Source organism: Ananas comosus, linkage group 1 (genome assembly GCF_001540865.1).
Source record: "Ananas comosus cultivar F153 linkage group 1, ASM154086v1, whole genome shotgun sequence".
Classification (NCBI taxonomy): Eukaryota; Viridiplantae; Streptophyta; class Magnoliopsida; order Poales; family Bromeliaceae; genus Ananas; species Ananas comosus.
The window spans coordinates 13,792,978-13,809,814 of NC_033621.1; positions in this window are offsets into that span (position 1 = coordinate 13,792,978).

Consider the following 16,837-nt stretch of genomic DNA (forward strand, 5'->3'; position numbering starts at 1 on the left):
ATTAACTTTTTGAGACAATTACTTATGTATATATTTTTGGAACCCGACTATTATACTCTTATAAGTATATATTTTTTTTATACTCATAAATTTTTGACCGTTAGATTTATTCATTTAATTATTTTTATTCATTAGATCATACTGTTCAACCAACCACCATTCAATCCTAAGGGACTACTATCATCCTAACCGCACATCCTTTCATATAACGGCCAAAAATTTATGAGTACAAAATAATCTATACCTATAAAACTATAGTAGGCCTAGCCATATATTTTAGAAGTTTCGGAGTTTCTTATTTACCTTCTTAAAAGACTAATTAGAAGAAATATTCTTTTGATGTTTCAAATTAAGCAGTCGTTATTTATACGAAATTACTAGTTTGTCCTTTCAAATATACTCTTATACCGTCACTAATTTTTTTATTTTGTTTTTTATTTTCGAACAAAATATATATATATATATATATATATATATATATATATATATATATATATATATATATATATATATATATATATATACTTTTGACCCTTCAAATATGTTCATCTAAGGTCACAGACTTTTCTTATTTGTGCTTAATTAGTTAGGAGCAAAAGAGATAACTTAACTCCTACTAACAACGTTGTTAATTTTGAATAATGGAGAAATATATGAGGAATATATTTGCAAACAAAAAATAAGAATATATATAAGATATTTCATAAATTATCCCTACTTTTTATATTTTTATTTTGTATTGCGCACTCTATTACCTGTAACTCAATATTTTTACTATTTAATTAGCAAAAAATTATTGAGTGATAATATTACAAAAAAATTGGTAACAAGAGTTGGTTGATCACACTTAATTGAAACTTAAAATAATTAAGCCTTGAATTTTAAAAAAATAGAATTCTCAACTTATCATTCCAAATATTTATTTACACCTTTTGGATAGCCCAAGTAAAATTTCAAGCGAGGCTCGACCAAATAGGCACATCACATATGTTGAATTGTAAAAATATTGTTTGCACTTTAAAACCTGTCGCAAGTACCCCTCCTTTTCTAAACATTATGATCGAGGGCTTTCACTTTGCGATTTGCCAGTGTCTTAAACAAGGTGAAAAAATAAAAATAATTTGTGTATATAGTAACAAAATGTCACTAGAATGATGCGGCATGTATATCATTTTGTTCCCCACATCAACATCTATCTAATTTACAACACGTACAATAAAAATTAGACAAAAGAATCTCATACTTTGATAAAACTATTCTGCTTTGAAAAACAGAATAGTTATGACACAATTATTCAATCTATACTACTCTGTTGTGGAAAACAAAATTACACTATCAAAAAGATTAATTATTTTCACAAAGATCAGCAGTTGAATTCAACAATCATTCTAAATATTTGCATCTGTTAATTTGATACAAAAATAAAAAAATATGATGAAAATTGACACCTTTTTTTTAATGTACGTAAGGGAATAATTGAGAGATGAGCTAAAGCACATGACATATTTATATAATCTAGCCTTATTTATAGGACAATTAATTACCCAAATTTGTTCGTTAATTTTTTGAAATTAAATTTTCATATTTTCCCAACGAGCAGATAAAGCCTTAGAAAGAGTTTAAGTGACATATAAGAAAGCCTCTCGTTTAACTTCTTCCTGAGCAACCATACGAAATAGTATCTAGTTAAACATAGTAATGCACTTATTTTGTCATTGTATTATGTGACACTTTAGTAGTTCCGCATCAGATGTAAAAAGAATTGTACGTAATTGAAAATATAAAATATGATGAATCTTAATAATAATAATAACTAAATTTAAGCCTTTTAGTGCCAATAGTTTTGAACCAACTAGTTATTAATTCTAGTGGGTTAGGTCGTTACATTTTGCATCAGAGTCGATTCATCAGCCGAAAGTATGAAGTGAGGTTTATATTGCTAGATGGTTTTGAGTTATGCTTGTAATTCAGTTGATGAGGACATCAAGGCCCAAACAGAAAAAGTTTGGACTGTTATATGTCTAAACAGAGAGAGTGTGACAATCAAAGAGGGATCATGGATCCTAGAAATAATAAGTGGGCTTACCTATTTTCAGCTGATAATTTGATCCCAATAATTTATTAGTATTAGCGGGCTGAATTGTTACATACTAGCTATTTAATATAAATAATATATATATACTCATTTAAAGTAGATAAGTTAAACTTAAAAATTGGTGTAAGTCTTCTATTAACTAATTCCAGATTGCACACACTGAGTTTTTTTTTTCTCAAAAGAAAAATAGCTATTTCTTTTTTAGAGAATAACTAAGGAGTTTGCACTGATAAGGACGTTAGAACTTAAACAGGAAGAGTTTATGACATTCTAATAGTCTCGCATTTGATAGAAAAAAAAAATTGTATACATTGAAAATAATAAGTGGGCATGACCATTTTGTGCTAATGGTTTGAACACAATAAATTATTAGTGTTAGTGCACCGAGTTACTATATACTAGCTATTTAAGATAACAATATACTCGTTTAAAATAGATATAAGTTAAAACTTAAAAATTAGCATAAGCCGTCTATTAACCACTTTCATTTTTTTCTTTCGAAAGAAAAATAGTATTTCTTTTTTAGAGAATAACTTAAATAAAGAAAATGTTGGAAGCGTGATTTGCTCTTATACTGATTGTATAATTCAATATTTAAAATAAAATAAAATAATATGGAGAAGAGATATTGAAGGAGGAAGAATATAACTAAACTAATAAGTAGGGATGTCAATGGGTATGGATACCCGAAATTTTATCCGAACTCGAACCCGAATGAAACGGATATATCTGATGGATCTGGATATGGATTTGGATATGGATATAAAAAATAAAAACCCGATGGATATGAATTCGGATATGGATTTTGATTGAACCCGACCCGAACCCGAACCCGACCCGAACCCGCATTTATTTTGTATTATATATAATATATATATATAAAAATTTGATGTTATATTTGAATTTGTATTTTAAAAATTTAAATTTAATATAATATATTTTGAAATATTGAAAAAAAAATAATTGTTTCGGGTTCAAATTTTCGGGTTCGGGTTCGGGTTCGGGTTTCGGATTTTTGGTCTGGTTCGGGTTTGGATATGGATTTTTAAAATCCGTCAGGTTCGGGTTCGGGTTCGGGTCTCGAGTTTGGAGCCGGATTCGGGTTCGGGTTTTTAAAAATCCGCCCCGAATCCGACCCGTTGACATCTCTACTAATAAGCAATTAATTACATTCTGGGCAACACCTATACAGTCATATCTATTATGGCTTTTTTTTCTCTAATTAATCCATGACTTACTATATATAGCCATCAAGTCATAACAGATGATAAATTCAATTTTACTTTGAATAATTACATATCCTAATCATAATCAAATAAAAAATTTAAACTTATCTCTAATTATATTTTAATTAAGTTTGAATTATTATCTTCAACAGAAAATATGGCTATTTTACTATATATATATTTAGCATTGCTTAAAACTTGATTAAATTTTTATCGCCATCACCAACGAAATGTCACGTCCGACAAATAAAAGTTTATTTTTTTAATAAATTGTCATTAAAGTTAGGAAGTTAGCTGCTAATCTCTCTTCTATATATACAATTTTACTTTGGGGCTGTAACAAAGTCCTACGTTTTTTTTACTTCGTTTTTACAGCGATTTTTTTTTTTTTTTTTTGCATGTATTTGCTATAAAATGCATATATTATATTCGATCGTATATTCGTATACGACTGTACGCCCCTGAGAAGTTATAATTTGTGACTCTTAAAGAGGTAGTTAGTAACCATAAAATGTATGGATTAGTCCTCGCACTATCTTAATATTTGCAGCACAGTCCCTATACTTTTTACGGAAATACTTTTTTTTGTTTTTTGAGCATTGTCGTCCGCAACAATTTCTCTAAGCCCTTGAAAAGAATTTTGGGTTTGCTAGCTTCAGCTGCAAGTTAACCTTTTTAACCTTATTTAAAGTAAATTAAAACAAGTGATTGTACAAAAGAACAATTAAGAAGTTCATTTTACACAACTCGAATTCTTTTTTAATATGCACAATTCAAACACCTGAATTTGCACATTTGTCCTTTTTTTTTTATTGCTGACAGATAAAAACTAACTCCTGCTAATCTATTATTGTTTAAACCGTGGTTCAGAAAACCAAATTACTCGTGACCTTGCGTACTTGTAGGGATCTATCTCGAATTGGAAGAGAATGAGAGCTATTTTGACCCTGCAGGAGCGGAGATAGGGTAATTTATATCACTGATTACGGGGCGGGCTGCTAATCCCCGTCATGTACCCGTATATACCCCACACATATAAAGTATTGTTACGTTACACATATATGTATACATACGGGTTAATTTTGATGGCTTTGCTTCTTTTTTTTTGAGAGAGAGAAATCACCCGAGAGCAAAAATTTATTTAAACAAGATGAGATGACACAAAGTTGGAAAAGTTCTTAAAAGATGACTATACAATACATTTTTTATTGGACAGACCCTAAATAGCTAGTTGATCAGCTTTCATAACATTTTGGAGAAGCGAGAATTCCATCCGAAAGAAAAGACCACACGTTCGTCGACGAAGGACCAAAGCTTTTTGAGCTTCCGTTCTAGCGTCCCAAGGGATCGATTCAGATTGGTCAAACCTGAACTGAATCGCTTTAATAATCAACACTGAGTCTCAGAATATCTGAATTCGTTCTCCTAGAAAGGTACCTAAAAGAAATTTGGCTGCTTTCGACACTACTTCAATTTTAGTTGACAGCGCATCATAAAGATGTTGGACAAAATCTGAAACGCACAAACAAATACCTTACTGACCAGTGAAGATATAATCACATGTAATTGACATTTTTATTTGTATTTTTGTAGTCAACTAGTTTTATATTTTTGGTTTTAATGCTTTATGGGCTAGATTTTCTTTTGTGGACTATTAATGGGCTCTAGGCTGAAGTTTGTGCTGGCATCATTTGTGTGGGCTGAACTAGGCCTGAATATGACATTTTCTTTTCCTACTGTGGACTGGGCTGAACTGGATTAGATTTATTTGAGGATTGGTTTGGGCCTTATATGTAGATTGGGCTTCCATGCAAGTGGACTGGTTAGGCTTGTGGCCTGGTTTGGGTTTGATTTTATTTGCGGACTGAATATGGGTTGGGTTTTATTTGTGAACTGAACATGAGTTTGAGTTTTATTTGTGAACTAAATATTGTTCAATTTTTATTTATATGTGAATTGAGTTTTGGGTCCAAATCTAGTTTTCGATTTTATTTGCATGGAGAATGAATTCTGGGGTTTTATTTTATGCATTATTTGTATGTGAATTGGAGTCACATGTGGGTAGGGGTGTAAAACGAGCTGGGCGGCCCATGGGCCAGCACGGGTGCTGAGCACCCGTGCCGGTCCGACCTGGACGGAGCTTGAGAGCTGTGCTGGGCCTCTCCTCTTGGGCCCAATAGGTGGCCCAGCACAGCCCGAACTGGGCCTAGAGAGGAGAGGCCCATGGCCTGGCACGACATAGCCCGCTTGGGCCGCCTGAACCCCAAGGCCCTTCTCCTGGAGAGAAGGGTCTTGGGGTTGGATCTCCCGGAGAGAAGGGTCATGAGATCTCCTCCCAAGGTCTACCACAATAGACCTTGGGAGGAGGTTTTTGGTCCAATGGACCAAACAATTTTTGTCCATTGGACCAAAAACAGTCAATTTTTTTTCAAAAAAAATAAAAAATTATATATATTTTAAAAAAATTTTAAATATTTGTTATATTATAATTATTTTTATAAATTTTAAATTTTTAAATAGAAATAATTATTTATTTTATTTTAAATTTTAATATATATTTTTTTTAAAAAAAAATTTTTTAGGGGCCTGCCCGGAGCACGGCCCTGCCCGGTACGGCATGGGCCTTCCCGGCCGAAGGGCCGTGCTGAGCTAGAGACTTGATAGCTCCGGCCCGGCACGGCTAGGTGCGGATTTGGAACTGGGCCGAGCCGGGCCGGCTCGTGTGGGCCCACATTACACCCCTACGTGTGGGCTAAAGTTCACATATGGACTGATTTTGTGAAGTGTTTACGGGTGTATATGTAAGCTGAGCTTGTATATGGACTAGACCATTATGTACACTTGGTTTATGTGTGGGATTATGGGCTTGTATGAGAACTATGTGTGTATAGAAACTGGGCATTATTTATAATCCCTAGAGCAAGCGGCAAAGGGCTTGGTGATTGATATCCGAGACCCAAGTTCGAATCCTAGTTGATTCACATTTCCAGCTAAGTTTATTTCTAAATGAAACTGGGCATTATTGTTTCTTTTTCTTCTTTTTTTATCCTTTTCTCTTTTTTTACTTTGAATTTAAGATCACAATTTTTTTTTATGATTTGAGATTGTGTTCAAAAAAATTTCCATCAAATTTATTTTGATTTGGGGAAATAAAATAAATTTCTTTAAATTTATTTTAATTTAGAATTGGAATCCAAATAAAGCTTCTTTGATTTTATTTTATATGAGACTGTGGTCCGAAGAAATCTCTTTTAAATTTATTTTATATAAAATTGGGATCCGAAAACATCTCTCTTTAAATTTATTTTAATTTAAAATTGGGGTCAGAAAAAAATCCTCTTTAGATTGATTTTAATTTAAAGTTAAGAGTCCAGAAAAAAGCCCCTTTGATATTAAACAAAAAAGTCGGATGTCCAACAAAATCACCCGAACGGCTTTGGTCAAAATAGAGGAGTTAGAGCTCAAATATATTTTATTTTCGGCCTAAACAAGGCCCGGCCCGATGGGTCATATTTGGGCCGGGCTTTGGATACTAAAATCATAACTTTGGGTTCGGTCCGGATTTAAAAATTTAGGCTTGAAAAAAGTTTGGGCCTATTTGGACATATCCAAGCCCGGCCCAAGCCGGACCCAAAAGCCCGATAATTAATTATCGAACTAAAATATTTAATTATGTATATATAATATTTATCTATAAAAGGAATAAATGAGATAGTATATCATATATAATATATATTGTTATTAATGATATATATTTTTATATATGATGATATATTATATATTAAAAAACATTTACTTCCACATTAGGATATATTAAATAATATTATTATATATAATTAATTAATTATACGTATCTATGAGTAAATATATAGTACATATTATTATATATAGCTAATTAGTTATGTACATTACACTTACTAAATATATTTTATTTTAAAATTTTTAAAACAATTAATTAGACTTTTTATGTACATAACATAAGAATAATTTTAAAATTTTAAAATACCACAATACTCATTTAGAAAACCACATATGCCCTAATTTAATTAAACATTTTTATCCTTATGTGAGAATTTCCTATTATATTATTTACTTTGTAGGATTTCTAGTATTGTAGTCGGAGTGAAGATTACTGAAACACATCATCTACTTGTCTAAGTCTTTGTTTTATTTTATTAATTTTCTTTGTTTGTTCTTATTTCATTGATGGATAATTATTGTTAGACATTAATGGTATTATATTTGATATTAGATACTAATTTCTTTGATATGATCAAATCCCAGTAAATATAGGCATTTTATTTTAATTTTAGAATAAACTTCAAATACTACCCATGTGGTTCCGTACTTTCTCACTTTAGTACTCTATGGTTTAAAATATATCAAGTTAGTGTTCTGTGGTTTCGTTTTCATCTTTTCGTCAGCTTTTTCGTTAATTTTTCGTTAAATTATACACAAAAAACTTCAGATATCCAACCTAGGTTTATCGAATACTCGTCACTAATTTAATGAAAAAAATTAGTGAAATTAATAATAAAAAGATAAAAAGAAAGCCACAGGGCACTAAATTGACACACTTTAAATCACAGGGCACTAAAGTGAGAAAGTGTGAAACCATAGGGGTGATATTTAAAGTTTTTTCTTAATTTTATACAATAAAAGTATTTATATATTATATAATAAATGCATAAAAGAGACCTTTACAAAGCTCGATGGGTATTGGGCATTGTGATTGGGCTTGGGCCAGTCCTTAATTTTCGAAAAAAAGGGGAAAAAGCCCAACCCGAAGTCCTACATTTTTTTTGGGCCGGGCTTGGGCATAGTATTACCCGACCCAAGCCCGGCCCAGTTCCACCCCTGATTGTATGAGAAGAGGCAATAAGCTGTTGTAGTTGATTCGGAGAGATATAAGAACCGTTTGATCTAAATTCTGAAAAAATAATTTTTACTGAATTGATTTTCATTTGAAAAACATTGATTTTAGTAAAAAACTATAAAGCGTTTGGCTACGGCTTAGTTTGGCATTGAGGCCCATCTGACATTATTAGATATAATAGAGTTGGGATAAAAGTATATAGGGATATGCTTCTGTGTACTCCGGGGCGACCGAAGAAAAAATTTATCATAATCAACTCATCGCGATATGCGGAATGCAATATTACGTACGAAAACAAACGGCATTTTCCCATTGTACTTCCTCACCGTACGTAACACAAACTCCCCGCAATCTCAAACGAAGCATGATTTTAGATAAAAATGATTTTTCTGAAATGATTTTGTAAAACTGTTTAGCAAAAAAAATTTGTTTACATATAATAATATTTTTACTGAATTTTATTATAAAATAATTAAAAGTTTGAATTTAAATAAAATGTTCAATTTCAATTAAAATTTAAAATTTAAATTTTGATATTTTAATTTTAAAAATAATTTTAAAATTTGAAAATTTAAAATTTAAAATTTAAATTTTTATATCTAAATTTAAAATTTTCAATTTCAAATTGAAAATTCAAATTTTAAATTCCTAAAATTCAAATCTTAAATTTTAAAATTAACATTTTAAAAATAAAATATTAATTTTCAATTTTAAATTTTAAATTTTAAATTTTAAATTTTAAGATTTGAATTTTAAGAATTTAAAATTTAAATTTTTAAATTTTGAAATTTGTAATTTGATAAGTAAAACTTATAATGTTAAATTTAAAATTTTTAAATAATAAATTTTAATTTTAAATTCTAAATTTTCAAATTTTAAATTTTTTCTTCAATTTTTACTTTTAAATTTTGAATTTTATATTTTAAAATTTGAGAGTTGAAATTTCAAATTATAATTTAAAATTTGAATTTAATATCTAAATTTTAAATTTTAAAGTTAAAATTTAGGTATTCAAATATGAATTTAAAAGTAAAAATTTAAAATTAAATTTAAATTTAAGTTTTGAATCTATAATTAAAATAAAATTTTGAAGTTTGAGTCTAAAATCATATTCAAATTTTAAGAAACAGGTTTTAGCTATTTTTGATTTTGGGCCTCGAAAATCAGAAAACTGATTCTAAAAATTAGAATCAAATTTTGAAATCGAGGTTGCCAGACTATTGAGCCGAAAATTATTTTTGAACCTAAAATTACTTTTCGAAAGTTAGGCCAAACACGACACACTCAAAGATGGTGAAGATAAGGGAAGCAAGTTCTCAGAAAGATTAGGTCTGGAGGTTGCTCGATCCGAACCATCCATTCAAACCTCGTAAGGATCAATGACCAGGAAATGAACCACAGGCAGCAGAAGAGGCTCAGCCCACACTCAAGATCCCCCAGCTAACCCTAGAAGACACCCCCCTCAGCCCTGCCTTCACCGTGCGCATGCCCCGGCCGCCAACAAGCAGCTCCGGCCCCCGGAAATCCCTGCAGCACCTCCCTTTTTTCCCCTCTCGGCTACCCTCTCCTCCATCTCGGCCAAAGTGGTTGGGAAGCAGTCTCAACCCCCTGGAAGCGTCCCCCTCGGCTGAGGTCCACCACTAGCGTTGTCCCCGTTGTCCCCGCGCGCCGCCGGCCGCCGCTCGTGCCACCTGCAGCCCCCCAGAGTTGGTGCTGGCCGAGGCTGAGCTACCTCGGCCACCGCGCATTGCCGCCGCCCACAGCGAGGCGCACCGTCCCTCCCTCGGCCTCCAGCGACGGATCGCCATCGCCCAGAGCTCCTCCGACCGCCGCCGGGCCGCTGCGGGCCCCTTAAACCCAAGAGCAAGTCGCGGGTTGATCCGTGTCGCCGCGCCACCGGCCGCCTCCCGCTACCGGCCAGCATTTGCCCCGTACCCCACCGACCGGCCGCGCTCATCCCCGACCGGAGCGGCCGCCGACGACCAACCCTAGCTCTCTCTGGCCAAGTAAGCACTGTTTACATTCCAGCACTGTAGTTTGGAGTTTCCAGTCACCTTTCCGATGATCCGAGGACACTCCAATAACCCTGGAAGTGAGCATGATCATCCTTATTTCATGCTGATCATCATGCTCACCTCCGTTGGGTCAACAGTGCCCCGGTTTGCGCGTTAGAAGCATTCTCTTCGCTGTGCGCGCTGTTGCGTTGATTGTCGCGTCGCTCGTGAGCTTGCCACAGGGGTCGGCAGTGCTCCGAAAGGTAAGCACGGCCTCCAGCACGCTGAAACCTATCAGCGAGTGTCTCGGCTTGGCTGATTGACCTCTGGTTTGCGTAGGCGGACCATAAAAGCCCGAAAATCACATAAAATAATGTGATTTTATGTATTTGGGAGGGCTTTTATGCAATTTTGCTTGTTGTGGTCACTGTTGGCAGCATGTGCGGGCAGTAGGTGACCTCTGGACTGGTTGTCCAAGGCCCCAAGCCTTTCTAGAAATCAAATGTTGATTTTCGGTGCGTTTTCCGGCGAAATCCGTCAGCGGAACGCGTTTTCGGTTCGAAATTCTTCCGGCGGTGCTTCGTGATAAGTTGTGTTGTCGCCAAGCCTTTTTGCTGGTCACTCGTGTCGTTTCGAGGGTTCAGAAATGACGGGTGAGCGACGATGAGTTCCGGTGTCGAAATAGACACTTTCGAAAACCTGAATCCGAACGATTATCCAGCAATAATTGTTTGGAGGTGAGATCTTGTGTTTGCTGCCAAGAACCATGAATAATGGTGTTTTGTGGCAGTGGGTGACTCGTAGTACGAGTCGGTGATTTCTGGGATAGTTCGTGGGTTCAGGCGGAGTCCCAATGCGGTTTTCGGGACTTCCGGAGAGTTACGACAATCGGTTTTGAAAAACCGATTCCCGTGGGTTTATTAGTGGGGATTGTGAGTTAGTGTTTGGTGATCGTGGTTTAGACACTAACCTGATGGACCCTCCTTAGGTCCGGTTGACGTTCTTTGGCAGTAAGGAGACAGGCGCGACATTTGTACAGCTGGGTACTTCGATCCGAAGTCAGTATAGTGGTGCACGCTCGGTGGTATCCTCTTACCCTTGCTCTCCTGTGGTTACTATTGCATAGTATATATTGAGCCTTGCACCCATGTTATTCTATTACACTCTACTTGTTGTTTGCATGTTTAGTATCCTGAGTAGGAGTAGAGTAGTTCTATCTACATGTGGTATCTGCTGACCTGATTGGTCGGTTGTTGTATCCCGTATCTGTTGACCTGGTTGGTCGGTTGTTGCATCCAGTATCTGTTAACCTGGTTGGTCGGTTGTTGCATCCAGTATCTGTTGACCTGGTTGGTTGGTTGTTGCACCCAGTATCTATTGACCTGGTTGGTCGGTTGTTGCATTCAGTATCTATTGACCTGGTTGGTCGGTTCTCGTACTTCGTATCAGTGACCTTGTTGGTAGGTTTGACTCTGTGATGACCTATACGGTCAGTGTGCCCCGAGTGGGCAGGATTGTCGGCTGGTTGCCGACGGTCGGCTATTAAGCATTCAGCATCGATCGTCACTGCTTGTACGCATTTTACGAACACCAGCGGTCTGATCCACCATAAGAGGGTGTTCTTTTTCGAAAAAGTGGTTGGGAGTACCAACCCGTGAGCCCGGGTGCTTTATGCAAGGTTTATATGCTTTCAGACACCGGTGCTTTATACAAGGGTCATATACCTTTCGGACCCTGGTGCTTTATGCGAGGGTCACGTATAGGTTGAGCAGTTGTGGCACAAGCCTAAGGTGTTGCGAACCAATATGGCTGTCCCAGATTGGGTATTTTGGACTCGTTGTCTGTTGATGCATTCATACAGTAGCGGTAGTTGTGCATTTATATATCCTGTTCATTTGTTATTATGGCTAGTGTATTTCACTTACCCATATTGTTATATATCCTCCTTTGCTGGTGAGTACCTCTCGCCCTCGTCGGCTTGCGGTACCCACTGGGAAAGGAGACATGTTTACATGTTCTCACCCCCCGCCCCTATTACAGGTGACGTCGCTGGTCCTAGTAGGATGGTTCATGAGGAGCGAGTCTAGCTACCGATAGTGCCTCCGTCCCGTTGTTCGGTTATCCCTTAAACTTGGCTTTGTGAACAATTGACTTAGACAATTAAATGGTTCAGTATTTTATTGTATTTGATATTGCGGGATTTCAATTGGTTTTTGAATGTAGTAACGCATTTGGGATTTCTAGGAAATGAAAATAGTTTTCTACACCTCGTGGTAGCGTGTTTTAAAAGAAAAGAGTTTCCGTGTGGGATACAATTTTAAAAAGGTTTTCTCGTGGTTTTTCGTAACTTAATATTTCAAAACAAGTTTCCGGATAGGAAACATCTCAACTGATAGCCGTGATTTTATGATTAGACTCTAAAAGTAAATCTGTGGTGAATGGTGTATGAATGTATAAATGGTTGAATATTGTATATTTATTTGTAGTTGTTATAAGTCTTGTACTTGTGCGACGCCGTGCAGATATAGGGGAGACTCTGTCCGTGTGAACAGTGGATTTTCTATATTTGTGGCGGATAAGTCTTGTACTTGTGCGACGCCGTGCAAATATAGGGGAGACTCTGTCCGTGTGAACAGTGGATTCCCTATATTTGTGACAGATCTGGCATACCCTGGTGGTCAGATTTAAAAAAAAAAAAAAAATTTAAGCACTTCCACTATACTTTTAATTAAAAAGGGACCCCGGGGCGTCACACCATTTTCGTCCATGCCACATCCGTGACCTCCGCTGGCTTCGCCTTTTTCCCGTTCAACGTCTCGTCCAACTCTTGCTGTATGAGGATCGCTCGCACTTTAATCTGCCATAATCCGAAGTTGTTCTTGCCGTCGAACTTTTTGATTTCAAATTTTGTAGCCATCTCCATCGATCTCTCCAGCAGATCGATAATCTTAAGCTCTGATACCAATTATTGGGAATCCGGTACTCGCCTTAATACCAGATTTTAAGAATCCGCAACCTACTCCGATACCGATTGTTGTGGATCTAGTACCGATTGTTGGAATTCCGCAATGGAAAGCGTCGAATCAGGTTTTTACCATAAACCCGCCTTTTCAACAAAAGTTGATACAATCATAAAAGAGGAAAAAAATAACCAAACAAAAAATATGCAGGTAAAAAAAGATTCATTAAATAAGAGAAGATTACGCCTGACTCCTCTTCTGAAACTGAGTAGGTACAACCCAAGCCCTCTTTCTAAGTCTTTTCTACCATTCTCTCGTCTTCTATAAACCTACAAAGAAGACAACCCTTCACTTTTTCTGTCTCACATGCACCCGTGCATTAGGTGCATGCAACTCATGGCCAAACTTCTCTTTGGTACGGTCCACCAATGGGTTCAAAATACCTCACCGTACCCTCCTCAAGAATCTCAACTTGGTCGTATTACACCTTATGCTCTCCACCAATAAAGCTATTTATAAAGCTTATATCAAAACGTATCCGAATCCTAATATATTTAGAATTCCTACTCCAATAAATATTTAAATCTATATATCATTTATCTTTAATAGATTTAAATATTTATCCTAATCTAGTTAGATTCATATTCTAATTAATATTTAAATCTTAATTTATCTCCAATAGATTTAAATATTAATCTTTATCCAACTAGAATTAATCTACAACTCTAACCAAATCCTAACATCATATTCTATATTCCAAATGTGGGAAATATGATTTTGTTGGTCTTAGTTTTCACAGAAAATGCGTCAGTCAAGCCTCCCGGTAATTAGCTCTAAAGAATATTATCATTTACCACTATTGAGAGAATAATGTTGCATTAATTAAAATTGCATTCGCTATTTCTTAAATGACAGTATTTTATCTATAGGCTTTTCTGGGGTTTATTTACCGTCTAATTCGATTTTATATAAATGTTGTTACATTAGAATGAATTTTGAAACCCTATTCAATCCTAAAAATAAACATATGCTTATTCATATCACAGATTGCAAAAATATTTTTTTGCAAAAATATTATTTTGGAAATAAATTCTTTGGGGCTTTGTCATCAATCAGAGCAAGCTTTCGAAGTGGAACAAAAAGTTTTAAACATTTATAATTTGGAGTTTTTTCGATATTATGGGTGTTTAGTGTTATTTAGAATTTGTTATTTTTTGGTTAAATTTTGAACAAGTATTTTGTTGTTAGAATTTATATCCGAAATTTAATTTGAATATTGCGATCATAATTTGAGAGTAAAAACTATTTGTTATATAAATTATTAATACTCTTTGGTTATTACTTTTTTTTTTTAATATTTCAATTCATTGAAGTATTTAGTTGTGGATAAGTATTTTAATATTAATTATAATTGCCGCTATAAGCTTCATTTATCAATTATTTAGTATATTTTTTTGTGGCAATTATAATTAATTGTAGTGGCATTTATAATAGTTGCTATTATATAATATTTAGCGGCATTTATTTGGACTTTTACTAACCGCCGGAACAAATGTCATTATAATTTTTTCCAACACTATCAATACTAGCAATTGTCATAATTGCCACGAAATTATTTAGGAACAATTATAATTGTCGAAAATTTAAAAAATAATCGCCACTAAAACTCAATTTTGTTGTAGTGTAGATATGCGTTTAGTTGATCCGGGCACTTCGAGGGAACCTCCGACACCATTTTTGGGGGCCCGATTCCTGTTTTGAGTGTCTGAAAGTGGTTTGGAACTCTGATTTCTAGGTTTTGAAGTTTGTTTCGATTCCGAATTCAGTTTAATTCAATCCAAACTGATCTAAACTTCACAAAACTCATCTTAATCATGTATAACATGCACTTTATTAATTTAGCTATAGTTTGGTGCATTACACCTATAATTGAAGGACATCTCGACTATCTGTGAAGCTATTTAAGTTTTCTTCTATTTAATGTATTGCTATGGATATTGAATGTAATTATTGTTTCGGATTATACGTTATGTTGAGTAATGAATTTTGATAATATTATACAATTATGAGTTATTATTATGATTGTATTGTATTAAGAAATGTGATATTTGTTTTCTATTAACATTTAAGATAATTTGATTGTTGACAAATTTATAATTTTTTTCTTATAACTGCCGGTTAAAATAATCATGTCAAAAAAATTTTCTACTATTTTTATGTAGGGCGGTTTAAACCATCTCTATATAACAACATGTTGGTTAGCTCATGAGGCAGTTTAAACTGCCTATACAGGAGATTAGTTACTGCTAGATAAATAGAAAAAAATAATAAAATTAAACTAAATAAAAAATAATATAGACTGTTTAAACTACCTCTATAGGACTGCCTCTAAGCATTAAAACCATCTTTCCCTGGATCTTCTATAGATACACACCAAATAGTTGATATTTACAATTAAGCCTCTTGAAAAAAATATAATAGTAGCTTAAAAGTTTCAAAATTGACCAAGATCTAGTGATTGTTAACTCCAGAACCTTCTTTCCAAGCATCTATATATCAGTCCGAGGCAGGTTATATTGAACCTCAAATTTAAGCTTATACGGGGTTAAAGGTGTTCATGGACTGGATTGGGTCTGGATAGTTGATATACTGTATCCGTATCTTAAACAAAAAAGAAGGGAGGGGAGGGGGGCGGGAATATATACCCTATCTATTTAATTTCGAATTAGGTCCAAATCTAGATACTTAACTTACTAATGTACTTATCGGGTTTATTTGAGTGGGTCTGGATAGTATCTACCTATATACTACACGTTTAAGATCGGGTACACGTCAGGTACGAATTAGATCTAGATCGAGAACAGGTACATCCGTATGTATATAATTTTTATAGATTTTATTAAATAGTTTATGGATAAATCATAGATCTCTCACTATAGAAAACTCGTCGTCTAATGAGCTGCACATAGTTCAATAAAAATTTATTCAAAAAAGAATAAAATATTCCAATACAAGAAAGGCATATCACTTTCCATGAGCACAAGAATTATGAAAAAGCTATCATACTCCATAAAAAATATAAAATAATCATAAAGTAGTATATACTAAGATATCTTAAATGGATATAAGCCAGATATTACTACAGTAAGCATGGATCCAAAACATATGCATCTACCAAAATTTAATATGAACCATATAATACTACAATACACATGGATCCAAGCAGATACACCTACTATTATATATAGTTAAAACATATACATAATAGGTCTGAAACATTACGGTGAAAAAATAAGTATCAAGTTTTTCAATTTTCACAAGTAAACAACAACATAATAGTCACAATAACCAATAAAATAGTTATTAAAAAATAAGGAGTAAAGAAATTAATAAAAAAAAAGAGTAAACCGAGCGGTTAGGATTTTACTATGATGAAAATACACAGAAACTCCTCATCTATAAGTCCTGTTAAAATTGATCTCTCAACTTCAAATTTTTTTTAATTACTATCATGTATTTCACTAGGTTCGGGTCCACATCCAGGTCCGAATTTGAAAACTATTCCGAACCTTAACCATCAAAAGATCGAGTTCGGGTCAGATTCAAATCTAGTATGGATATAAAGTATCTGGATCCATATCCGAAATTTTAATAGTATGTTTTTTTAACCGTATGCTATTCATATA